Source organism: Chlorocebus sabaeus, chromosome 7 (genome assembly GCF_047675955.1).
Source record: "Chlorocebus sabaeus isolate Y175 chromosome 7, mChlSab1.0.hap1, whole genome shotgun sequence".
Classification (NCBI taxonomy): Eukaryota; Metazoa; Chordata; class Mammalia; order Primates; family Cercopithecidae; genus Chlorocebus; species Chlorocebus sabaeus.
The window spans coordinates 33,582,237-33,608,851 of NC_132910.1; positions in this window are offsets into that span (position 1 = coordinate 33,582,237).

Sequence of the window (26,615 nt, forward strand, 5' to 3'; positions counted from 1 at the left end):
AGGGTATAAAGATATTTCAATTTTGAAAATATAGTTGAAATAATAGTCACAAAGATTGTAATAAACGGAAGATGTGCTTGCTATCCTTTCAGAAAAAAAATCTGAAATGAAACTCCTCTAAACACTAACAGTGGATGTGCTTATTGATGAGAATGTAGATTTTTTGTGTATTTTCCAAATTACCTTTATTGAATTCAGCAAACATTTAATGAGATCCTAAGCAAAAGGCACGGACTACAACAAAGATGGATAAGGTATTGCATGTTGCTTATTAAAGTGCATGAATTATTCTTACAATATTCTGAACAGTTATGTTCTCCCTGCAAAAGAACTCTTAGGAAAAAACTGTATGATCACAAACAATCTGCTAAGAGTTTCTTATTATACAAGCACTTGTGGTATAAAATTATAATATCCATTTTTCAAACATGTATGAGAAAATACGATTAAGATTTAATAATTTTAATTGACAATAACAACTTCCAAACATCCACTCACTCTATCAAATCTGAGAAAAGAGAGATAGAAATTTGTTTCTTCAGATCCCTGAGATTTAAACGCCTACCTTGATCGCAGAAATTGAAAGTGAAAATTGTTCAGTGCTGGGTACATAAATATTTTCTACCAGCCTCAAAAGTGAATTTGAACGTGTCCAGGAATTTTAATAAAATATTGACCAGTTTAGCATCTGACCAGCTGAAAGCCAATTTCTTCTGTTATCTTTCCTAACATTCATTCATCAGTTAAATTAAATGAGCTAGTGCATATAAAGCACTTAAAATAGTGTCCAGCATTTTGTAAGCACTCTGCAAAAGTTAAATATTACTTTTAACAATTTAGCAAATATTTCTGAGCAACTACTGTGTACCTGACATGATGCTTTAAATAAAGCACAGTTATGTAGCTGAAAAGCAGCTCTGAAGAATGGGAAATCCTCTTTCCCCTTCAACATGTTCCTGGGCTCACATCAGATCTCCACAATCAATAACAAAATGTCACTAAGAAATGTAGGCAGAATGTCCACACCATTGAAGAGGAAAGAGAAATAATGTCTTTCCTTTGTGTCTTCTGAAAAGGAGTAGGTCCTTGGTGTGGTTGTTACCTGTCCACACTTGGAGCAATCAAAGAGTAGCCAGGGAACAAATATGTAAAAGCCAATGTAACAGAGAAGGATGGTGAAGTCTCTGGAAATAATGTGGGGGGTCATTGGCTGAATATGAGGAGGCAATGATGACAGAATTGGTATTGTGTCTGCACAGACCATCCCCAACTTTAAGTTCTTTCTCGACCTCTCCTAGGACTGTCTCCTTACTGACACATGCTAATTAATGGCTGAGTGACAGTTCACAGCAGGGACAAGCCATTCTCTAAGACTCACAGAAGAAAAAGCATATAAAGAAATCATTTGCAAAGGCTACTGGGATTGAACAAAGGCAGCTTTGCTACAGAAAACCACATCAAATGTCACCGAAGAGTAACCACAAATCTTAGTTAGAATCTATTTTCTAAGAGAAAGCAGATCCAAAGTTACACATCTTAATAACCAATATTCATAAATAGCTACGACCCTGCTTCCCTCCCCGCCCCACAAAAAAAAAATACCTTCTAATAAGGTAAACACAAAAGTGCTTAATTGATAAATAAGAAAAATAAACATTCTGATTGGCACCACAGGAGGAGAATTTATGTTTTGACAGTAATAGAATCCAAAACTCTAAACAGTACTGTTAAAAACGCTTAAACAATTTTGTCAATTTCATGCTTCCCCTGCTTCATTATCACATTGCAAGTTGATTAGAGGAATACTACATATGTTTTTATTATAACACCAATACATTTCTAGGTATTTAATTGCAGCTTAACATCTATCTCTCCAATGAAGGCTGAGGGAGGAGAGGGTGAGCGGCAATGAGGTAATTCCCTCAGCAGCTTGGAAAGTGAGGGAAGCTCGAAGCACGCCAGAGGTGTTTCTCAGCCTCCTTCAGGTACAACAGTGAATAGTGTCTTTCCCAGAAAAGGGAATGATCCTCTCTGATTCCTCGGGCAGGTTTCTGAAGCAACAGCCTTGCAATTTCTCAAGCTAATATTATAAATAAAACATTAATCATTATTAACCCTGCCTAAAAAGAAAGAATGCTGTGCTAAGGAACAATCCACATTTTTCTGGGCCAAATTCAGAATTGTTTACTCCTAAAGAAAACTCTTTGTTCCTTTTACTGAGGTTTTCTGACTCAAGTAAAATCCTCAAAGTATCTTCAAAACTGAAAAATGCCTTAACCATCAAGAATACCATAGTCAAATACTTGAGTAAAATGAAACCTTGTCTTAAGCTGCCAAACAAGCAGTGTCTTATATTATGTAGCCTGTAATGTAAAATGATAATGTTTAACAACTTGTTTAACTAAAGATTATTTCAACACGCAAGACCCAATGCTCTGCCAATTCCTATCCAAACCCAGGAATTCACTCTTGGGTTAAATATATATATATACACACACACATATATATACACATGCACATACACATACACACACACACACATATGCATACATATATATATGTATGTATATATATTTATCATTTAGGAGACACTCACAAATCACTCGCTTAGCTTTCTGGTCTTCCAGTAAGTGAAATCCTGATAATCATGAAGAAACAACAATGACCACTAGGCACTTGTGCCTAATTTACCTAACAATTTAAACCTTGGCACTGACAAGTTCTATCTATTATTGATTTTAAAATTCCTCATTATTACAGCCCCTCCAGGTGACATTATTCTTTGCACAGCAGAAGTCATTCGGCAGTGTCAGAAAGGGTTGACAGGTCTGAAATTACACTGCACACTTGCTCCTTAGGAGTATGCAGTGGTCATGCATTTCTTGTTAGGAAGGTAAAAAGATAAGCATGCATAAAGAAGTCAGACAAAATGAGTTCATTTATAAGTCAACTTCACCAGCCCCCCAAAGAGGCAAAATAACTTAAACTCACACACCTTTCACACATTATCTTCAGAGCAGCAGAACTCAAATCTCATACCCTACAGCAGGAAAAGTTTCACTAATTTCAATTACTGTTATTTTAACCTCTTCTGAATAGATGACTCAGAAAAAAAACAAACACTAAAGTGATAAATTTGACAGAAAAACATAACCGCAAACAAAATACCTTCAACTTTCTAGTTCAGCAAACAATTATAATTTATACTAGTATCATGTTTTATAGTTTACTAACAACATTTAAATATATTACTCAATATTTGATTCTCACAACAGCCTACTTAAGATAATATTAGGCCATCCTATAACAATTATGGAATATTATACAGTGAGGCAAAAGAATAACATAGAACTAATGGGATGGAAACATATCCATAACATGTTGAATGTAAAATGCTGGCTTCCAAACAGAATAGATTGCTTGGTCCTATATTTATAAAAAGATATATGTAAATATGTGTGTGTGTATATATATATACACACACACATCCATATACATACATACTTGCATATGCATATATAAAGAGAGGTAATGGCTAAAAAGAAATCAACCAATTGTGGTCTCTGTATTATAATTACTATCTGTTCTCTAGTTTATCTTTTGATATTTCTGCAATGAATATATATTACATGTATGATCAGGAAAAGATAATCATATATGATGAGGAGGTTATCTTATTTTTCTCAATAAGAATTTTTTTAGTGAACTTCAATAACTACAGCTTAATACCATGGCGAAATGGGACCTTAGTTTGAATTGCTTTTAAAACAAGCATTTCTGGAAATATCAGAGTTCACTGAATCTTACAATCATCCATAGTCTTAAGGTCTGCTAGTTAGGATAAATCATTGGAAAATATACACTGAGTGATGTCTTAGCATGAATCCTTCAGGAAGCAGACTTTGAGGTAAGAATTAAAGTGCTAAATTTTTATTAGGAAGTTGCAAGCCCAAAAAGGCTTCAGTGAGAAGACAGGGAAGGGACAAAAGGAAAGATGTAAAGCAATGCATTGCTGCGTCACCTAGGAAGGCGGAACCAGCCACCAGCCACTTCACAACAATCTGCAGAGACACAACAGCTCACTCAGCAGGAGTTCACTTGGTACAAGGACTTCTCTGTAATTGGCAACAAGAAGTAACCATCCTGGAGCAGTCTGGTAAAGGGAAAAAAGAAGAAGGCTTATTTACCCAGTTCTCTATTGTCTCCAGTGTCTGTTAATCAAGGTCCACTTAGAACTGACCATCTCACCCCTCAGAACCTTTTCAGGAGGCTATATCCCATGGCTTGAGCAGCATTGTAGCCAAATATGAGAGTAAAGAAGCAATTCTATGCAGGTGGGGCCCAGCATTTGCATTGTGAATGCCAAACAGATCCAGAGCTTCAACTCAGATTCCAAAAAGCAAAGGAACCACCAAAGGCAGCAGCACTGAAACGAAGGTAACTCATTCAAGAGAAGGAGAATCTTCTCAATGAACTTGAGAAGGGTTAAAGGCTTATTGAGAAAGGGTTAAAGGCTTATGTCCAATATAAATGTCTTGCTAGTTCTTGGAAATAGTTGGTCATTTTGTTACACCAAATTCCCTAAATGACGTATTTCCCCATATTTGTAAATATTCAATAGACTATAAGGGACTGATATTGTTTGGATGTGTATCCCCACCCAAATCTCATGTCAAGTTGTAATCCTCAGTGTTAGAGATGGGGCCTGGTGGGAGGTGATTAGACCATTGTGATGGTTTCTCATGGTTTCTCATTAACACCATCCCCCTTGGTGCTGCCATCACAACACTGAGTTCTCATGAGATCTGGCTGCTTAACAGTGTGTAGCACCTCTCCCCTCTCTCTCTTGGCACTGCTCCAGCTTTACCTTCTGCCATGAGTTAAAGCCCCCTGAGGCCTCCCTAGAAGCTAATGCTACCATGCTTCCTGTACAGCCTGCAGAACCATGACCCAATTAAACCTATATTATTTATAAATTACCCAATCTCAGGTATTTCTTTATAACAGTACAAAAAGTGACTAATACAGAAAATTGGTAGTGAGGAGTGGGGCATTGCTATAAAGATACCTGAAAATGTGGAGGCAGTTTTGGAACTGGGTAATGGGCATAGGTTGGAACAGTTTGGAGGGCTCAGAAGATAAGAAGATACTGGAAAGTTTGGAACTTCCTAGAGACTTGTTAAATGGTTGTGACCAGAATGCTGATAATGATATGGACAGTAAAGTCCAAGTTGAGGAGGTCTCAGATGGAAATGAGGAACTTACTGGAAAATGGAGTAAAGGTCACTTTCGCTATGCTTTAGCAAAGAGCCTGGCTGCATTGCGCCCCTGCTCTAGGGATCTGTGGAATTTTGAACTTGACAGTGATGATTTAAGGTATCTTGCAGAAGAAATTTCTAAGACACAAAGCATTCAAGATGTGACCCGGCTGCCTATAACAGCCTATGTTCATATGCACGAGCAAATAAATGACCTGAAACTGGAACTTACATTTAAAAGAGAGGCAAAGCATAAAAGTTTGGAAAATTTGCAGCCTGGCCATGTGTTAAAAAAGAAAGCTAATTTTCAGAGAAGGATTTCAAGCAGGCTGCAGAAATTTGCATCGCTAAAAGGAAGGCAAGTGCTGACAGCCAAGACAATGGGAAGAAGGCCTCAAAGGCATTCCAGAGACCTTTTTCTCTTTTCTTTTTTTTTTTTTTTTTTCCTTGTAATAGATAGCATCTCGCTAATTTGACCAGGCTGATCTCAAACTCCTGGCCTCAAGTGATCCTTCCATCTCAGCCTCCCAAAGTGCTATGATTACAGGTGTGAGCCACCATGCCAGGACTTCAGAGACCTTTGTGGCAGCCCTTACCAATCACAGGCCTAGAGGCCTAGGAGGACTGAATGGTTTCTTAGGCCAGGACCAGAGCCCCACTGCCCTGTGCAGCCTCAGGACACTATTCCTGGCATCCCAGTCACTTCAGCTCCAGCTGTGGCTCAAAGGGCCCCAGGTACAGCTCAGGCCACTGTTTCAGAGGCTGCAAACCATAAGCTTTAGCAGTTTCCATGTGGTGTTAAGCCTGCAGGTGCACAGAATACAAGAGTTGAGGCTTGGGAGCCTCTGCCCAGATTTCAGAAGCTGTATGAAAAAGTTCCAACGTCTAGGCAGAAGCCTGCTGCTGCAGGGATGGAGCTCTCCTAGATAACCCCTACTAGGGCTGTATAGAAGGGAAATGTAGGATTGGAGCCCCCACACAGAGTCCTCACTGGGCCACTGCCTAATGTAGCTGTGACAAGCAGGCCGTCACGCTATAGACCCCAGAATGGTAGAGTCAGTGGCAGCTTGCACCCTGAGCCTGGAAAAGTCACAGGCACTCACCACCACCCTGTGAGAGCGGCCCTGGGAGCTAAACCCTGCAAAGTCACAGGGGCAAAGCTGCCCATGGCTTTGGGAACCCACCCCTTGCATCAGTGTGCCCTGGATATGAGATGTGGAATCAAAAGAGATTATTTTGGAGCTTTGAGATTGACTTGCATGAGGCCTATAGTCCCTTTCTTTTGGCTAATTTATCCCTTTTGGAATAGAAGTATTTACCCAATGCGTGTACCCCCATTGTATCTTAGGAGTAACTAATTTGCTTTTTAATTTTACAGGCTCATAGGCAGAAGGGACTAGCCTTGTCTCAGATGAGACTTTGGACTTTTTAGTAATGCTGGGATGAATTAAGACTTTGGCAAACTGCTGGGAAGGCATGATTGCATTTTGAACTAAGGCAGAGGTTAGAAAAGTTTGGAGGGCTCAGAAGAAGGCAGAAAGATGTGGGAAAGTTTGGAACTTCCTAGAGACTTGTTGAATGGTTTTGACCAAAATGCTTATAATGATGTGGACAATGAAGTCCAGGCTGAAGTGGTCTCAGATGTATATGAGGAACTTCTTGGGAACTGGAGAAAAAGCCACTCTTGCTACACTTTAGCAAAGAGACTGACAGCATTTTGCCTCTGCCCTAGAGATCTGTGGACCTTTGAACTTGAGAAAAATTATCTGAAATTGGAACTTATGTTTAAAAAGGAAGTAGAGAATAAAAGTTTGAAAAATCTGCAGCCCAACAATATGATAGAAAAGAAAAACCCAGTCTCAGGTATTTCTTTATAGCAGTGTGAGAACAGATTAATACACTACTGCTCCAACTAACACATCCCTGGGGACAGGGTAGTAAGAAAGAAGTAGCAGCATCTGTATCAGGAAAGCAAAGACTTCCTCCAAAACCCTCAGCAGACCTCTGTTCATTTTTTATTGGCAAAATAGTGTCAGAAGGCCACATCTCTGCAAAGGTATCTGGGAAAATTAGCATTCCAAGCTCCATAACAAAGGAAGCAGATGTTGAAAGATTGCTGAATGTACCAATATAGATAATATCCTTCAAATACCTATTCCTGACCCTATGGTCAGCCAGACTTGGGTCTTAATTTTTTATCTCAGTGTCAGGGGACAGTAGTGCTCTGTGATCAACTCAAGGACCACATGAAATAGAACTGCCACTCCCAAAAAGACTAATCTTACCAAAGAAAGGGTATAGAAAGGCACCCTGGAGAGAAACCATTAGCATTACCACAATAATTATAAAGATCAATAAAATACACACACATGCGCACACAAACACACACACACACGCACACCCAAGCTGCAAAAAGTTGACAATTCTTTAAAAATCACACCATTAATTGTGTTTCTCTTATAGGGTAGAGGTACAGAGAACAGGATCACTTTCATTTCTTTATGCAACTCCCAAAAATAGTTGAACAGTTGAAGGTGATTTTTTTCTTTACTTTGGTTTGTTTTTTTCAGTATCTTACAACTAACAAAGAAAATTTTATATTATTGATAGTAATATAACAAACCAAATTTTGTTAAAGGAAGAGATAGGATTAATCCAGATCTTTTAAAAATTATGATCCCACAAATTATCATCATGAGGCAATATTTATTAGGAAGGTTATCAAAGATAACAAAAACTGGATAAAGAAATAATCATGAATAATGAAAATTAATCTCTCCCATTTAATTTTCCCTACATCTGTCTGGATGAAATTACACCTACTAAATATTGACTTTGCTTCTAAGGCATGCGACATATTTTATTTGACATAGATCACTACATTTAACCTTCGGGGTAAGGATGGAGCCAGCACATCTCACTCAGTGACACAGAAGAAAGTGATGCATAAAGAGGTGAAGTGATGAATCTGGGCTCAATTTTCACATAGTAATTGCCTTATAGATCCCTCTGCCACCTCTGGGAGGCCTGGGTGACTGAATTTGCTGTGGCTGCTTTGCAACCAGTTTATATTCCTACCCAAAGAGAAAGGGTTCTTCACCTAGGGCATTGTGAACCTGGATGAGAAAAAGATTCTTTTTTCACAAACCCCTAACTTAAGTTTCTTTCCATCATAATGCAGGGCACAAGCCACAGTACTTTTAGCAGTGCCTATGAATTTGCCACCAATCAAAAGCCCAAATATTTCCATATCACATCACATTGTTTTTGGTTCCTCGCCATATCATTTACAAACATCTCTACTTCGAAATCACAGCGGCTATTAGACTTACTGTAATATAACCAGATTTCAATAAAATTGGTTTTCTTTGTAATCCTATATATTTCATTTGATGCATTCAAAAACATTTTTCTGACTTCCAAAGGAATCCATGACACCAAAAAAGGAAACAAATATTAAAATCCTCTACATAGAGGTATCTCAAGCACTGGGGCATATGCAGGGGCCTCTGAAGACCTTCCTAACACCTTCCTTAGTTCTTAGGGGAAAAAATACATTTTCGTTCCAGGCCTGCCCTGGTGTATGACCACAAAACATCAGACCTGTGGCCTGGTGTACAGGTTTGTCCCATGTTATAAACATGTCATCATGTTAAAAACATGATGACTCAAGTCTCAAATCTTCATTTGGTGCTTTTCTTCTTCCAGGCATCTCTCAAGAGAAACTTCTACTCTCACTGCTATCAAGGAGCATCACACATTGACTGGGTTACACACAAAGCAACTGCCATTTCTCCAATGTAGCCACAGACATTGCAGCAGTACAGTAGCTCACAGTCAACATACAAGACACAATCAATAAAACTAGAAGCCACATAAAAAGGTTAAAACCTATCAATGTTTCCTCTTTACCTGTTGAAATACTCCCTTCCTAGAGAGAAAATTACAGGTATTTCTCTTTTTTTTCCCCCAGAGATAAGGTCTCTGTCACCCAGGCTGGAGTGCAGTAGCACCATCATAGCTCACTGCAGCCTCAATGGCTCAGGCCATCCACCTCAACCTTTCAAGTAGCTGAGACCACAGGCATGCACAACATGCCCGATTAATTTTTTTTGAGTTTTTGTAGATACAGGGTCTGGCTGTGTTGCCCAGGATGATCTTGAACTCCTGGCCTCAAGTAGTCCTCCCAGTTTGGCCTCCCAAGGGTATTTCTTCTACTACACAAATTAGTGGTCACTTTTGGTGTTTTCCTATGGGTTTTGATGTCAAACAGAACTGGTTTTGAATACTAGCTCTTCTACTATCTACTATGAATGATCTCAAGCAGCTATCCTTCCTGAGCTTTGGATTTTTTCATCTGAACAATCTTCAACAGGTTACACATTCATTCATTCATGCACGCATTAGCCAATAAACACTTTTTCACCATGTGCTATAAGCTGTCTCTATGAAGGTCCTTAACAGATAATACAGAAACAGAAGGAACGCAAATAAACCAGTATCACACTGTGTGAACCTGAACTCTCAAAACCTGAACCTTGAACTCTCAAGACAAAAATCCACAAATCATTCAGAAATAGTGGGCCCATTTCATTATGTCTCAAAACTTGGTATAAGACAAAACAGGGTTTCATAGCAGCACAGAGCAGATAGGGAGGAAGGAGATTAAAGATTCAGCAGATAGGCCAGGCACAGTGGCTCATGCATGTAATCCCAGCACTTTGGGAGGCTGAGGCGGGCGGATAGGTCAGGAGTTCAAAACCAGTCTGACCAATATGATGAAACCCCATCTCCACTAAAAATACAAAAATAAGCTGGGCACAGTGACTGGTGCCTGTAATCCCAGCTACTCGGGAGGCTGAGGCAGGAGAATCGCTTGAACCCAGGAGGCGGAGGTTGCAGTGAGCCGAGATCATACCACTGCACTGCAGCCTGGGTGACAAAGAAAGACTTCATCTCAAAAAAAAAAAAAAGAAATCAGCATATAGGTCTCAGAACCAGATTACGACAGCCACTTGAAGAGAGACCCAGCCAACATAGGGGCATGGGCTGAGTACAATAAAAACAATGTCAGTTGTTGAAACAAATGTCCATCAAGGAAGTCCAAGAGAAGAGTGGAGGAGGGCTCTCAGCATGTGGGTAAAAATAGCGCTATAAATGCAGGGGAAAGAAAATAGTGACATTATAACATTTGTCCAGGATAAAAGCAGAGCCTTTGTGACCTAGCTCAGAAGCTGAGGCAGGGTCCTGGCTCTTGGGAAAAGGCTTGAAAAGAATAAGGCAAGTTAAGAGGCACCAGAGCTGACAACCAGAGCAGGTAGGTGACGCACACAGGAGTAGACATCATGAGGCACAGGGAGTAGAACTGGAGCCCAGTAGTCACTGGAGCATAAACATGGGCTTAGAGTCAGCCAGTCTAACAGAAACCTAGAGGTGTATTCAAATTCCAGGTTTAGGAAAACAACTCATGCTAAGCAGAGAGTAAGGAACCCAAGACTATGACGTCCTGCCTCCATGAAAACTGGCTTTGAACCTGGGTCAGGATGAGCTTGGTAGGTAAGAGGCTTCCGTGGTACCAGCTGTGAAGCACCAGAAATGGCAAAGCAGAGGAAGTGATGATGGGAAGGGCTTGAGCCAACCAGTGGTTCAACTTTAAAATGTGGTCAAGAAAAGATGCACATGAGGCTCCCTTATCACTTTCCTAGTCCACTTACTCCCAATCAAGGTCCTTCCTATCTTGGAAATATCTAAGCACCCAAAGGTCTACTGTGCCAGGATTTGCCAAGAAAATGCATTAGCCTGATTACAGTGTGAAAGCTTTTAGAGAAGCTCTGTGTTAGCGACTAATAGACGTTGCCAAAGAATATCCTGTGAAAAATATTAACATATCAGAGATGAATCCATTTCAAAAAGCAGTTTCTCCTCAAAACTAGCACACAAAAATAATGAGAAGTAAAATAATCTGTTGTGTCCAGTATTGATATGGTTTGGCTGTCTCCCCACCCAAATCTCATCTTGAATTATAGCTCCCATAATTCCCACATGTTGTAGGAGGGAACCAGAAGGAGATAACTGAATCATGGGGGCAGTTTCCCCCATATTGTTCTTGGAGTAGTGAATAAGTCTCATGAGATCTGATGGTTTTATAAGGGGCTTCCTCTTTCACGTGGCTCTTTCTCTCTTTGCCTGCCGCCATGTAAGATGTGCCTTTCACCTTCCACCATGACTGTAAGGCCTCCCTACCCACATGGAACTGTGAGTCCATTAAACCTCTTTCCTTTACAGTTACCCAGTCTTGGATATGTCTTTATTAGCAGCATGAGAACAGATTCATACATCTAGACGTAAACAATTTGGGTAAAATGTCTGCAAACCTGAATCATGAGTTTGTACTTTAAAAACTCAGTCTACCAGATGGGCGCAGTGGCTCATGCCTGTAATCCCAGCACTTTGGGAAACCAAGGCGGGCCGATCACTTGAGGTCAGGAGTTTGAGGCCAGCCTGGCCAACATGGTGAAATCCCGTCTCTACCGAAAATACAAAAAATTAGCCAAGCGTGGTGGTGCATGCCTGTAATCCCTGCTACTTGGGAGGCTGAGGCAGAAGAATCACTTGAACCCAGGAGGTGGAAGTTGCAGTGAACCACTGCACTCCACCTGGGCAAAAAGAGTGAAATTCTGTCTTAAAAAAAACAAACAAAAAAACTCAGCCTACAATCCTTCCCAAGGCCAACCAACATCCTCTGTTATGACAACCCAACCTTATACATCATGCCAAGCAATTCCTTAACATTTTTATTGTGATCTTTTTATATGACAGGCCAAAGTTGGAGATGTCTTTTAAAGTTGGGTGACCTTCATTTCAAAGAAGGAAACATGTTGAAGTTACAAAAATATGCATTACTTTATCATAAGGAAATTACCAACCTTAAAATGGTATGTCACTGTACTACAAAAAGAGTGGAAGGCAGTATGCAGAAACGAACATATTTGTATAAGGTTTCCGAGATTATGGTAATTTTAAATTTTTTCCAAAAAAATTTTTTCTAATTTTTCTTTAATGCCGTTATGTCATCTTTCCAAGAATATATATATTCAAATACTCTCCTTTCCTTGACTTAGTGTGAATTAGAAAATTGACCTGATCTCACCTATGATGAACTATATCATGTGATACCAACACCATAACTTAATTTCAAGTTACTTGGCCACATTTGCTCTTCATTTTAGGCTGTTACATATCCACCACTAAGGAGTTCCTCAGACTTTGTTGTCTAAATGCTCCCCTAAAGTACTTTAAAATAAAATTTAAAAAATTTAGAGCAAAAATTTCTGGAAATTGTATAACATCCCCACACATACACTGTTTATGACACTAATACTGGAAGTCACTGAAGGTACTATGAGGGATCCCTCTGGGACTGCAGAGGGCGCCTTTTCACCAGACCATCACATCTGAGAGTCTAACAGCAATACTATTATTTTCCTTTAAAGGAACAATTTACCTTATGTTCGGAGAAATATAAACTTCTGTTTGATTAATACAGCAATCCCCAGAGCTTTCTCCTTCTAGCATGAAGTTTAGGCTGCTGGCCAAACATGTAAGCTTAAATTCTAGAATCCCACATAAAAATGTCTATTTGTTCTTTCAAAAATGAAAATCTTTCCAATCAAAAACTGATTTTGGGCAGTATCTGCACTTGTAATTGGCAAATAATAAAATGACTACAGTAAACGTTGCTTTCTAATTTGTAATATATAACCAAGGATATTAAGCAAACATGTCTGTTATAGGTTAAATTATCTCCCCCAAAAAGATATGTTGAAGTCCTTACATCTGGTACCTGTGAATGTGACCTTCTTTGGAAACAGGGTCTTTGCAGATGTATTCAAGTTAAGATGAGGTCATTGGTGTGAGCCCTAACCCAATAGTCCCTAACCCACTACTGTCCTTATAAAAACAGGAAATGCCATATGAAGAGAGACACACAGGAAGCTTGCCATGTGATGACAGAGGCAGAGATTAAAGTGCTGTAGCTGCAAAACAAGGAATAGGAAGGATTATTTGGAAGCCACCAAGGGCCAGGAAATGCAAGTAAGGCTTCCCCTCCACGTTTCTGAGGGATCGGGACACTGCTGGCATCTTGATTTCAGACTTCAAGCTTCCAGAACTATGACACAATAAATTTCTGTTATTTTTGAGCCGCCCAATTTGTGCTACTTTGTTTCAGCAGCCTTTGGAAACTGATACAATATTTCTACTTCTTCATGCCATTTTTCTCATCTATGTGAGATTCTTGGTCCGTTTTTCCTTCAAAGTATCTTATTCATTCAACTATACTACAGTTGAAGTGCTAAAGAAAGAACCTCATAATACATGCAATGAATGGGTTTAGTATTTAATATGTATAACAAATGGTCCCTGTTGCCAGGATTGCCAGATTAAAAACAGGATGCTTCATTAAATTTTAATTTCACATAAACAATGAACAATTTTATAGTACAAGAATGCCCCAAATCATGCATAGGGAAGACTTATATTAAAAATTATTCATTGTTTATCTGAAATTCAAATTTAACTGGATGTCCCACATTTTATTTGTGAAATCTGGCAGCCCTACATACTACTTCATGGATGGAAGGCCTGCTTCTGGAACATTCACTTACTTGCCATTTGTTTCCAGTCCTTGAGCCAACAAGACAAGCTACCACATTTTGAATGCTACGCAGCCTATTTTTCCTCTTCAGTTCGAGTTCCTCCAGTTTAATTTGTGGACACTGTTAACAATTATAAATGGATGATGATTGCTACAGCAAGTTTGCTTTGGGTAAGCACCATGACATCCATACAGCTTTTATAAAATGCTACACAATCAATAAAAAGAAATTAGAACCATCAATTCTAGGTGTAAAGATGTAATCAGCTTGCAGGGGCATTTTTAATTCCTTATTTCAATATTGTGACCAGGTTTAGAATATAAAATGAGCATGAAAGGAATGTTTAAGCTTTTAACCACCACTAAATTAATTATTTTTTACAAAAATATAATATATCTCTCCATGGATAATGCTGTTATTATGAGACTTTGTAATCTGCTACTTCAATCTGATTTCTTATTCTCCCCAGACCACTGCTCCTTCATCTGTAAAATGAGAGAGGTAGAAGACACAATTCAGGGCCCCTGTCAGGATTCTGGAGTTTGCCGCAGGCTTAGTCCGCCTTCTTCTCTGTCTATTCCCTTTTGTCTTCCCTCAGAGGTGACCCCACCTCCCAGCAAAGTTCTTCTTCCCTAGGGTGGGAGAAGGCCTTTTCAAGCATAACAGAAACCACAGAAGAAACTTATTAAATTTGACTGCGCACATCAAAAGACTCCATGAATAAAATTAGAAGGCAAATGACAAACTGGAAAAAATATCTGCATTGTAAAATATAGAAAATTTTTAACACGCCAAAACAATATGGACAAAGGACATAATTTACATACTTAAGTGTGCACACACACACACAGAAACAATAAACATGAAAATATGTTTCATCTATTGGTAATTAAAGAAACATGAATTAAAGGACCATTTGCCTATCAAATTGACAAAATTATTTTAAGAAAACAACTCAACGTTAGAAAAGTGTACTCTTATACACTGCTGCTGTGTAAGATGATACAATCATTTTAGAAACCAATTTGGCAATTCATATCAAAGGTCTTAAAATATACAAATGTTTTGATTCATCAATTACACTTCTGGGCATTATGTTCGAAGATTTGGCTAAGACCTCATTTGCTATATTATTGGCGACAGCAGTAATTTGGAAACAACCTGAATTTATGTTTCATTCAATGAATCAAACATACAACCATATGGTGGAATACTATGCAGCTATTAAAAACTATGTGATACAATGAGATATCATCTAACACCAGTCAGAATGGCTATTATTAAAAAGAAAAAATAAGAGATGCTGACGAGGTTGTGGAGAAAAAGGAATGCTTATACACTGCTGGTGGCAGCGTAAATTAGTTCAGCCATTGTGGAAGACAGTGTGGCAATTCCTCACAGACCTAAAGACAGAAATACCATTCGACCCAGCAATCCCATTATTAGGTATATACCCAAAGGAATATAAATCATCCTATTACAAAGCTACATACATGCGTAGGTTCACTGCAGCACTATTACAATAGCAAAGACATGGAATCAACCTAAATGTCCATCAATGACAGACTGGATAAAGAAAATGTGGTATATATACACCATAAAACACTATGCAGCCATAAAAAATAATGAGATCATGTCTTTTGCAGGGACACAGATGGAGCTGGAGGCCATTATCCTTAGAAAACTAACACAGGAGCAGAAAACCAAATATTGCATATTCTCACTTATCAGTGAGAGCTAAATGATGAGAATACATGGACACACAAGGGGAACAACACAAAGGGGGGCCTTTCAGAGGGTGGAGGGTAGGAGAAGGGAGAGGATCAGGCAAAATAACTCATGGGTACTAGGCTTAATACCCGGGTGATGAAATAATCTGTACAACAAACCCCCATGACACAACTTTAACAGAAACGACAAACATGCACTTGTACTCTTGAACTTAAAAAGATGTATTTAAAAAAATGTGATAGAAGAGTACTTAATGACATGAAATATTTTCATAGTATATTAGAACATTTTAAAACAGCTCACCAACAGTATGATCCCATTGTTCTAAAAGAAAATATGTATACATAACACAAAACTCTAGATAAAAGAATAGAGGAAGATACAAAATCATAACTGTTAAGTATTTCTAGGTAGTGGGATTATGAGCTTTTTCCCCCTACTTTCCAAGTTTTCCACAATAAGCTGTACTACCTTTTATGTTAAGAAAAATAAATAACAAATACCGTATTTCCTAATTCATTTATCTTGTCTTAAAACCTGCCCTTTCTTGGGCTGCACTTGGTTAATCTAAAAAAACATGCCTGTTAATACACTGGTTTGTAAAATAATGCATTAACCTAGTGAACTACTTTCTAATGCTTCTTTGCAAAAAGCAGAAATCCCAGTTTGAACTAGATTAAGCCAAAAGAGGAATTATAAAAAGTAAGGTCAAATAAGAATATTGAAGATCTTACAATAAATAATGTGACTGGTGGGGGGGGGTCACAGGGAATGAAAGTTTCCAAAAGAAGAGTAAGTTCCAGAAAAGAGAAGGCTTGCTAGGAAAAATATAATAGATACTCACCACACCAGTTAAAGCACAGGTTTCATCAGCAGGGCACTGAATAGTTTCTCTGGTGAACTTCTAGTCTTAGACTGGTTCCCAAATAGACTCTGAGGTGGAAAATTCAGTGTTTTCAGGAGCACTCTACTCTCCACCTCACCTGTAAGGAGGTGAAGAAGCTGCTTCACCTGTAAGGAGGTAAATAAGTTGCTTTACCTGTAAGGAGTTGAATAAGGCAGGAGGCAGCAGAGGGAGAAGCTGATAGCAAAGCAGTTGCAGCTGAGATGCCAGCCCATCTACAGGAGGCTCTGGGTTGGGATGGCCCTGCAGAAGTTGCTCCAAATTGAAGCAAGTAGGTAGATGCTTTTGTACAGCCACATTAGCCAACAGGAGGCATAAGCTTGGGTGAGGCAGTTACCTGCAGCCGAGGTAAATCACAGTGAAGGACACAGCTGTGAGCCTGGGTATCCCATCCTCTCAGCAGTCACAGAAGTGCCAGCCCTGAGGAGGGAACTGGGTTGGGGCACCACAGTGTGTCAATACAGTAGAGCAGAAGTGATCTCACTCCCACCTCCTTTCCAAAAGCGTAGTAACGAGAACCTTAAAATATTTCAAAGGTATACAGTGCTCAAAAATAAAACAAGTTCATCTGTGACCCAGGAAAGAAAATCTAGAGACAAGCAACAGCGGAAAACAAAGACCTACCTACTGGGCTTGGGGATCAAAAACAGGCAATGCGGCTGGGCGCGGTGGCTCACGCCTGTAATCCCAGCACTTTGGGAGGCCGGGGCCGGCGGATCATGAGGTCAGGAGATCGAGAGCACCCTGGCTGACACAGTGAAACCACGTCTCTACTAAAAATACAAAAAATTATCCAGGCGTGGTGGCGGGCACCTGTGGTCCCAGGTACTCGGGAGGCTGAGGCAGGAGAATGGCACGAACCCAGGAGGTGGAGGTTGCAGTGAGCTGAGATAGCACCACTGCACTCCAGCCTGGGCAACAGAGCGAGACTCCGTCTAAAAAAAAAAAAAAAAACAGGCAATGCTGGCTACAGCCATGGAGCTAGGGAGGAGTATATGTGGAACCAGGAGATGGTGGCTCCTAGCACCGCCATGCCCATTGGTAAAATATGAATAGAAGACTTAGACACTTAATGTATTCAGGACAACTAAAAGCTCACATGCAATAGAAATGGGAGTTTGGGTCACCCACCAGGTAAAAAAATCACAACCTGCTGGCTGAGAGCAAAGGGAATATAGCATAAATGGTAGAAAAAAAGGGTTATGAATACCAACTACTCTTCCAGCCAGTTGCATAAATGAAGACTGTAGTAGCTATATATTGTATATTTTCTTCCTTACTTCTTAATCCATACATTTTTCCATCCACTTTTTCCCCATTTTATATAAGGTATGTTGATGTGATTAACTTTATAATATAGTCCTTGAGATATAGGATATCTAGCTGGGATTCTAACCAAATTAAAATAGGTATGATCATCACTCGGAACCAATGATGAGAGTGCATCCTGAAGAGGAAGGATGATGAATGCAGTTCTGCTGCTGGATCTAAAGGGGTTGGGGGAAAAGCCAACATCCCCCAGAGGTGGAGACATTGACTGCTAGGATGCTAGGTTTCCCTGTTCTGGGGAGAAAATAGGTTTCCATTGGACCCAGAGTCAACCGTGAAACCTTAGGCAGGGACATGTTATTGTTGTGGAAACTGTAAATATGGGTAGAAGTGTGTAAACAAATGCTAACCACCTAACATTCCATCAGACGGACAAATCACAATTTACAATGTGAAACTGTACAATATGGTCCCCACCTTTTTAGGTTCACATTTGAGTTCTTTCCAGTTCTTGCCATTACAAATTAAGTAGTGATAACACTTTCCATGTTCTGTCACTTTTTAATAGATGTATAGAATTGAGATCTGAGGACTAGTTTCTAATCTTCTCCGCCTTTCTCTCTGCAGATGAGTTCCTTTTTTCTTTCTGGCAGAGTGGCCAATGAAAAGCCCCAGGGTCAGGAAACCATCTGATAATGGCACTTCAGTGCCTCAGTCTCAACACTTGTTCACTGGAGACTTCCCCGACTCTCCATGCTAAAATCTTCATACTCAAAAGAGGAAAGGAGAGAAGGAAGGAGCTTCTGCCCACAGGAGCTATTACTCTTAATCACTCATTCAACAAACTTTCATGGGAACATCATGAAACATTTCATTGAACATCATGCTAACAGTGTTTCTTTTACCACAAAATAAAATTTTGGCTTTCTCCTAGAAAGTATACAAGATTTCATGATATACCTTTTATGTATTAACATCAGTCCTCACTCCATCTTCCTTTCTTATTTTTTTGCCTCTTTTTTCACCTATTTCAAATTTCTTTAACCATACTGTGTTGTGGCATACCTTAAATTCTTTCTAAGACAAAGAGGCAAAAAAGTAAATTAAGAGTGTACCTGTACACTGGGCACAGCGGCTCACGTCTATAATCCCAGCTACTCAGCCTAGGCAACAGAGTGAGACCCTGTCTCTTTAAAAATAAAATAAAATAAGAGAGAATATTTGTATACCTATGACTGCATTAAGGTAATACCAAACTTAGAGTGATTTAAGCAACAAAGACATCTAATTATTTCAAGTATGATGAAATCTGAAGGCACATAGCTCAAGAATTGGTCCAGCAACTTGTGATGTCATCCAGGACCTAGGCTCTTTCCATCTTTTTGCTCTGATATGCTCAGCACATTGGTATTGGGTTTTCATCCTTTGGCTGATTGTCTCACGGAAGTAAGATCACTGCAACAACTCCAAATACCATGTCCTCACACTACAGGGCACAGAACAGGAAGAGAAAAAAATGTCCTCCTCATGTAAGTCTAACAGGAAGAAAGGTCCTCCCCAAAAACACCCTGGAAGAATTCTTTTTACATCTCGTTGGTCAAAACTGAATCATATAAATAAGATTCACTGTTGAGAAAAGGAGAATCTGTCATTTTCAGCTTCACTTAAGAGGTGTGTTTTCCAGAAAGGAAGAGGTAGTAGAAAATGTTTACCGAGTAGACAACCAAGCATCTGTTATGGATACAGGACAGATGGATGGGTTGGGGTGGGTAGACGGCTGAATACATACATACATACATACATACATACATACATACATACATACATACCTATATATAGATAAAGTCTTTTTCTAAAACTCTAAGACCCGAATTTCTACCTTTGAGATTTCTATCAACTATGTATCACATGGCTCACAACATTCATAGGCATTCTGCCTCACCCACTCCCTTCTCTCTCACACACAGGCAGCCTCAAACTTCCTGCAATATATTTCCTAATATTTTTATTTCAACATTGTCATTAATGCAATACGTAATTGTTCTTTGTTGGGTATGGCTGACACTCCCCAGACATATTTACAAAATCTCATTCCTCAGTAATACTCCCTTTGTTAAATAACTACCAAATTGTCTGGAAGTCTAATGAGTCACTGTGAATAAGTTTCTATATGTAATTCAGTAACAAAAAAAAAATCCAGTAAGAACCTTAATATTTAAACAGAATTATAAAATACCTATTTATTAATATATAATACTCTACCATCTGCTAACCACTTCCATATTCATTTTCCTATTTAATCTCCACAATGACCCTGTTCAGTTAGCATCATTATTAGCATTTTACAGATGAAAAAATAACTGCTTGTTAAAATTAAGTGACCTTGGCCGGTCACAAACAACAAAAGACAGATCAAGACTTTAACCCACTTGTCCAGAGACATTATACCAATTACTTTTTGGTTCTACATTAAGTAGGAAAGAATTCAGTGATTTCTCATATTTTGCTATATGCCTGCATTTTTAAGAACTGTGAGACTTTAAGCAGATCACTTAAAAGTCTCTGTGGTCCTTAGTATTTTGTTCTATAAAATTAGGGATGTAAACAGGTACCCAGCCACTAGGATAGCAACCAGAAGACAAGGATCTTCAACAAATCTCTGAGCCTTACCCAAACAATGTTGGAACAATTACCGCTGCCACGATTCCTTTTCTTCCAACCCCTATGCCCAACATGATTTTACTCATTCATACATTCATTCAGAACATATTTATGAAGCACCTGCCATGGGCCAAGAATTTTCAGGGGAAAAGGTAAAGCAACAGGAATAGAGTTCTTCCCTTATGCCAAAGACTTCACTGCCAATAACTTCACCCCTGCCCAGATTATCGCAATTTCATGGAGAGATTTAAAGTGGTAGATTTCTGAGGATTCTTTGTGTCCTAAAAGGCCACGAATCTATGACTTCAGACCTGATAAATCAAATTAAGAGAGTGATCATAGGAAAGACAGACCTGTAGAGAGAGAAATAATCAGGGAAAGGGAGAGACCAAAGCCAAAAGTAAGAGGTCACTCTGTTTCCCATTAACACTTCCTTGGATAACACAGAGCATGTGAACAGGGTCCAGGTAGAGCCAGAACTTTCACAGACCCAAAAGTGGTCCCAGCTTGTCAGTCACAAGTCTCCACTGGCCTATTGTGCCTTGCTCACTAGCTTAATTCCAGAGCCTTATGGTTCGGTCACAGCTTGGATTACAGGACCTGCTTAGGACTTTGGGGACACCCCTGCACCAAGGCTTTGAAATCCCAGATTTCCCAGTGGCAAAGATGGGTGGTGATGAACGCTTATGACTCCAAAGGACCACCATGAAGATTAATGACTTGTGTTTTGCAAAGTGTTTTTAAAATCCCCAGAAGAGAGCTGCTCATACAGCTGGCTTCTGCATGATTAGTATTTGCTTCCTTTAAATTGGTTACTATTGCCATATTTCAAGACCCAAAAAAGACCCAGATTAAAGGCAATGCCCAGGAGCCCACTGATGGCTTTTAGATTGTACTTCTCCAGAGGCTGATGAGCTGACAGAGATAGAACACTCCTATTCAGCACCACCTTTTGAGAGAGACATTGCATCTTTACTTTCAGACATGGGATCAAGAGCATAAAAGTCACATTTGAACTAACATCTGATGTTTCCCTTGATACCATGCTGCAGACTGCCACCACACTGTTAGGTTTTTGGAACATTTCCAGGCTAATAGGAAAATGATTTCTTATGGGACCATCAGAGGGGAAAAGACTGAGTAGAGATTTATCTTCCTATTTAGAAAAATAATTAGTAAATAAGTTTGAGTGATAATCACAGAAAATCCAAACTGGTTTAAAATATGTGGCTTCTAATGATCTGTAAATTAATTAGAAACTGTATTTAGAATCAGATTATCCAAAGAAGACAGAGAAGGAAGGAAGGAAGGAAGGAAGGAAGGAAGGAAGGAAGGAAGGAAGGAAGGAAGGAAGGAAGGAAGGAAGGAAGGAAGGAAGGCAGGCAGGCAGGCAGGCAGGCAGGCAGGCAGGAAGGCAGGAAGGCAGGAAGGAAGGAAGGAAGGAAGGAAAGAAGGAAGGAAAGAAAAGAAAAGAGAAAAGAAAAGAAAAGAACTGGAGCAAAGCCTACTTTGGGAATTCTGTATTGTTGTCTACTTCAAGACTGACTTTTGTTGATTGGTTGGCAATTTGAGTGACTTACACTTTAAACGACTAAAATAAATTACAGGTTGGATGCAGTGGCTCACACCTGTAAACCCAAAATTTGGGAGGCTGAGGCGAGAGTATCCCTTGAATCTGGAAGTTTGAGACCAGCCTGGGCAACATAGTGAAACTCAACCTCTACAAAAAAATGTAAAAATTAGGCAGGCATGGTTGTGCATACCTGTAGTCCCAGCTACTCAGGAGATTGAGGAGAGGGGCATTAATTGAGCCCAGGAGGTCAAGGCTGCAGTGAGCAATGATCATGCCACTGCACTCCAGTCTGGCCAACAGAGCATGACCCTGTCTCAAAAAAAAAAAGACATGTTTTAAAAATGTTTAAATAAAGCAAATAAAGAATAATTAAAATAAATTGACATTGATTCAATGAAGAGAAAATAAAATTACTATATTGCTATTCCCCTGTGAAGTATTTCCCTGCCCTTTCAAGCTTTTTTAAGAATATCAAAATTATCACAATGAGCAAGAGGTTATAATTTATAATTATACGACCCATGCACAACACTAAAAGGTTTCCATGTTACCACTAGGACAGATTTGGAAGCCAGCATTGAAGTGGTTACAAGTGCACTGAAAATCTGTGTTTGAAAAGTTCTAATGGTTTCCAGAATCAGAGTTTTCACAAGTAAACCCTTGCCCTATAGATAAATTAGATTTTAAATGAATAACTAGTAATAATACATGAAGTAGTCACATGAATATTATCAAACACTATTGACTATACACATCAAATGTAGAAGTAAATGAGGAAAAATGGTGACTTCATCAAAGCTTATTGTGAATTTCAATTTTCTTCATATTTGGTTAAGGTGTAAGTGGCTTGAGGAATAACAGTAAGTTCTACTTCAAGGTTATTCTCAGGACTTCTCCTTGAGACTGTATTGAGAAAGAAAAAGACAAATCCATGAAGGTCACATTCTGGCAACATCTCCCTATCTTCTTAAATAAATTTCACCAGTGACTAGAAGTAATATTGAATGGCTTGGTCTTAATAAGAAATTAAAAGAATATTCTTCTTTTGATTAACTAAAAAGGAACAAGGAATTTTCTGCCATAGTGATATTCACCATGCAACATCTAGAAGCAGCCACATTCACCAAGACACAGAAGCCTGGAGAATGAGGGTCAACGCTGCACCTGTCGCAATGTCTACTTGACTTCCTACTCCCATTTAGGGCGCTGGCCCATAAAATGGTAGTTGCTATGGGACTGATAGATAGGAGCAGAGTAATCCAGGAGGTACATGGATAGTCTTAACTAAGAATGTGACTATTAGGAGCTTAGTGGTAGGGCTTGGATACCTAAAAATCAAGTTGCTACTAGGCTAGATGCCCTGGGAAATGGTCAAGTCAACTACAATAATAATTGGAGTATCTACCATCTGTAAGACTCTTTGCAAACATTACTAATACAACAACTCCACAAGATCAGAATGATTGTTCCCATCTTGCAAATTAGAAAACTGAAGGCCAAGAAATTAAGTCATTTACCAAGTACATGTAGTTAGTACAGTGCAGAAAAAGCATAATCCAAACAGGTCAGTCTGACATCCAAGTCCATGTACCAGACTTCCTCACAAACCCACTTACCTGAAGCATAGAGCTGCAAACGTATCTTTATGCATCCATGCAAACTTTTTATACACTTGGATCTGTTTTACGTGTACAGTCTTTAGAAACAAAAACACAGAAATCATCTAAGATGGTGGTCACATTTTACATAGTACATATCAAGACACTATCTGAGAAATTATTTTGTGTCACTTTCTGGATGTAATATCCAATCTGTATGATATAATGTAGATTACACCACAATGGAATTTTTGATGTTGTTCATAGAACAAGAAGAAGGAAATTTTAAATCATTCCAGAAAATAAAGGATAGATAAATAAATATGAGACAGAGTCCCTACTTATAAGATACTTTCACACAGAGGGGGCAAGGCATTAAAAAAATTAAATTAAAAAAATACTAAATAGCATATAAGTCAGCTAGCTTTCAACTGCACTTAACATAAGAGCCAATTAAATGTAGCAATTAACATAAGAGCCAATTAAACTAAGGTGTTGCATTTACAATTCTAGCAACATGGATGACTAAGTACTATGGCTAACACTACCATGGTAAACAATAGACAATACCGAATAAAATATTTTTAGTCTTCTAAATGACAAGCTGAGAATTCCAGTTAGTAATAAATATTCAGAGCAAAAACACTGGGTGGAAATGGTGCCCAGAGAGGAAGAACACAGAAGCTGCCTTTCACCTTGAGGGATTCACTGAACTGTATGAAGTTGAGCCATGAGAGTTTCACAGGCTGATTTGGCTTGGCTTTGTGTCCTCACACAAATCTCATGTCAAATTGGAGGAGGGGTCTGGTGGGAAGTGATTGAATCATGGGGGTGGATTTCTCCTTTGCTGTTCTCATGATAGTGAGTGAGTTCTCACAAGATCCAATGGTTTAAAAGTGTGTGACACTTTCCCCCTTGTTCTCTCTCTCTCTCTCCTGCCACCATGTGAAGAAGGTCCTTGCTTCCCCTTCACCTTCCGCCATGATTGTAAGTCTTCTGAGGCCTCCCAGTCATGCTTTCTGTAAACCTGTGGAACTGCGAGTCAATTAAACCTCTTTACTTCATAAATTACCCAGTCCCCTGTAATTCTTTATAGCAGTGTGAGAACGGACTAACACACAAGCCATAGAGGATAGAAGTCAAAGCCATCCCAAGAGGTGAGGCACATAGAAGATGGTCCCACACAGAGCAGGAACTGCCTATCCCCAAAGAAACTACACCCTCAAAATTCATGTGGATTAAAAAACAAAACCAGATATATGAAAGGGAAATTTCAATCCTGGTGTTAAATATCAATCCTGAGAATTTTTGTATCTACCACTTGGCCCTCAAAGTGGCCCAAATTCCTACCTAAAAAATTCAACTTCACTCAGAATTTAAAATAGCCCCAGGTTGGTGATACCTGCAGTTACCTGATACAAGGGCAAATCCTCCCTGATGTAAGCTACCTTCGGCCTAAGCTAAAAGGAATGATCACAGATAAGTTCAAAAAAAATATGAGTTCATAATACAAACAAAAGAGACACAGAACACATATGGGAACAACATATGCTAGAGGCAGAAATAGCAGTTGGCAGAATCAGACCTGCAAGACTTCAGCTATTAGAATACCCTGATGCATCTTGCTACAGGTGTAATACACCATAGTACAATATAACATAAAGAATAAATGAAGGTATCGAAAATATGAGTAAGAGCACCACACTATAAAAATCTCCAAGTAGATTTGAAAAAAATATATCATAGTTGACAAAAGAATTAGTGAACTAGAAGATGAATCTGAAAAAAAGTATCCAGAATAGAAAACAGAGTCAAAAAGATGAAAAATACGAAATAAAATTGAGTCATGGAAGAAAGAATGAAAGGGACTAAAAATAAACCTCTAATAGGTGGGCTTTTTTAAGGTAGAGAAGAGAGAGTAGAGGCAATATTTGAAGATATAATAGCTAAGAATTTTACAGAACTGATAAAAAGATATCAATCCATAGATTCAAGAATTCCAATGAATTTCAAACAAGATATATAAAACACAGCTAAACAAATTATATTGAAACTGTAGAACAGAAAAGAAAAAGAAGTTTTTTTAAAAAACACCCTAATGAAAGGCAGAGAAATGGCAATTAGACTGCGAGCTGACTGCTCAACAGCAATAATGTGGACAAGAAGATAATGGATTGATAACCAAAGTGGCAAATGCATGCTTAAATCTAAACAAATGCAGACTATAAACACAATAATAAAAAGGGCTTGTGTGGTAAAGAAAAACAGCAATGATATCATATAAGTTAAGGGGACAGAAAGCAGTGAAATGTTCTGACATCATTATGTTGTCTAAAGAAAAGTAAAGATATTGGCTAATTTTAGATGTAGGTGACTTAAATATACATATTTATGTTATGGGTTGAATTGTGTGTCCACCAAAAAGATATGTTCAAGTCCTAACTTCTGATACCCATGAATGTGACCTTATTTGGAAATAGGGTCTTTGCAGATGTTGAGATGAGGTCGTACTGAGTTGCAGTGGGCTCTAATCCAGTGACTGGTACCTTTAAAAGAAGAGAGAAATTTGGACACACGGACAGGGAGAGAATGTCATTTGGTGATGGAGGCAGAGATTGGAGTGATACATCTACTCATGTTATCAAATGAGTTGATAAAATGTATCAACTCATTCTATTATGGGTCTAGCAAAACCTCGATTCCAAAACTTGTCGAGGGCAGAAGGACAAAAGAAATTACGGCCCAGTATTTCTCAGGGACACAGATGCAAATATCCTAAGGAAAATATTGGTGAACAATAAAACAATGCATAAAAAAGAAAATATATTACAAACAAGTTGGTTTTACCCCAGGAATGAAGACTTAGTCTAACATTAGAAAATCAGAAAATACAGTTTACCACGTTAAAAATTAAAGGAAAGAATTATACAATTACCTCAACAGATGCAGAAAAAGTATTTGATA